Here is a 2,110-nt window from a genome sequence, read left to right on the forward strand (position 1 = left end):
ATGTCATACCAGCTCTGCACACCTTTCTGTCCTGCACCACTCCTACCAGACACATTGACTGAGCTCTTCTGTTCTGTGATCTACCTCCTCCATTGCTGGAAGAGCAACTCTGGCAATGTATGAGCCACCTAATCTGGAATCTAACATCACTGTTAGAGCCATTTAATTTTAAAATCCTCAAAAACCCCAAAACTGAAACTCTCGCAGAACACAGAATGATGATGTACTACTCTAATCACTGAGGTCCCAAGCAACAGGTCCCAAGTACAGCTCATTATGATGACAGACATCGATCTGTTTGAAGTCTGCATCTAATCTGATGTACACGTCCTTTCAAAACGACAAAAACATTCTGATTTCACAGCCATGACGTTTGAGTCAACTTTTAAAAAATAAGTAAATGGAAAATGGGCATCTGCTAACAAATAATGGCTAAATCTTATCCCATACCAATGCGAGGCTTTCAGATGCTGCATTTTTTTTTTCCAGACAAATACTGAGATAAATTTTCCTAGCTCCTTATGCGTCTTGCTATTGGTTGTCATCTCTAATATAAGCCTATTCTCTACCCAGTTACCAACTATGTATTAGAGAATTAACCACGACTGCTAAGGTCACACCAGGTCAACTTTAAAGTGATAAAACCTTAATGGAGTAAGGGATCAAGAATGTCGCAAAATCTCTTCTTTCTGTTTTCTACATCTCTGGAGAAATACTTTAAATTTCACTAAGAAATACTTATGTAAACACACTAATCTTTTCATAGTATTTTAAATATAGATAGTTGAATTCTAAATCCAGTTGATACAATACTTCAATAAAATAAATAACATTAAATAATGATGTTGTGCATCTTAGAAAAATTGTACAAATCTACTATCCTAATATATATGTATGCTATTATTCTCAGAGAGCTCTAAGCAAAAAGAATGTTGCATTGCTGTGTTTGTTAACATATTTAATCATTTATCATATAATAAATTACCCCTCTTTTGTTTATTAAGATTTATCTAAAAGCTGGCTAGAAAACCAGTGGCTCTAATCTCTCTAATCTCAACCAGTGAATTTGTTGCCTTGGTGTCTAACTAGCAGAGATCCTCTAGCTAATACTTTTGGCATTTTTAAGGTATGATCTTATAGCTATATTGGACGAGAACTTTAAAGACAGTAAGAATTTTACTAAGATATTTTAGTTCTGCGAAAAGAGTGCTTTTTTTTGGAAAGAAAAAAAAAAAGTTGCTGTTTGGAGAGAGCATGTTTCTCCTTGTAGCTTTCAACCTGCCAGCCTTGTTTCCCTTCTCTAGCTCCTCTCTTTGGCTTAAAATCCCCCAGAACCCCACTAAACCTCACCAGGGAGGTTTCTAAAACCTTGGTTCGGTTATGATGCCTTAATATCTCATGGAATCTACAATTGATTTCTTAACAAAATCTGTCTTTCCCATTGTGGAGGTTTGGTTTCTACTACTGACCTTGCCCTGCCTTTTTTCTCCAAATCAAAAGCGTAGCTAATGGAGTTAAATTCTGCATATCTTTTTTTGAAAGGCCACCATTAACATCTTGATGTTCTTACTAGTAAAAAAAAAAATTAAAAATTATTTTAACGGACTGACTTCTTGGCTGACAATTTTTTCAAAAGCTCCGTAACTTTTTTCATAGGCTCACTCTTTCCTCCCTTTGTGTCAATATATTTGTACCAACATTACTGTTAGGCACTTTCATTTTCTGTATTGATATTTCTATTTTTTGCCTTTGACTAATCACATTTGTCCTGTCTTTCATTTAACTTCCATTTATCCCATTACACCGCCTGTCTCAGTGCTCACAGTTAATCTCCTCCAAGCATTTCTTCTGTTTTGCAGCTAATACTTCTACAGAAATCCTTCAACTACGCATTGACCTTCTACTTCCAGTCAACCAAACTCTTCTGATTTCCCCTGTGCAAGTCTCTTCATTAAAATCATATACAGTCTATGTAACTCAAGGTGTAGAACTATCTTACTGTTGCCATACTGCTGTAAACATGTTAAACACCGAAATGAAGGGATGGTGGCAGGACAACACGTAGCAAGGCCAAGAGGCTTGAACAGAAGGGTTGTAGTAAGTATTTATT

Source organism: Columba livia, chromosome 11 (assembly GCF_036013475.1).
Source record: "Columba livia isolate bColLiv1 breed racing homer chromosome 11, bColLiv1.pat.W.v2, whole genome shotgun sequence".
Classification (NCBI taxonomy): Eukaryota; Metazoa; Chordata; class Aves; order Columbiformes; family Columbidae; genus Columba; species Columba livia.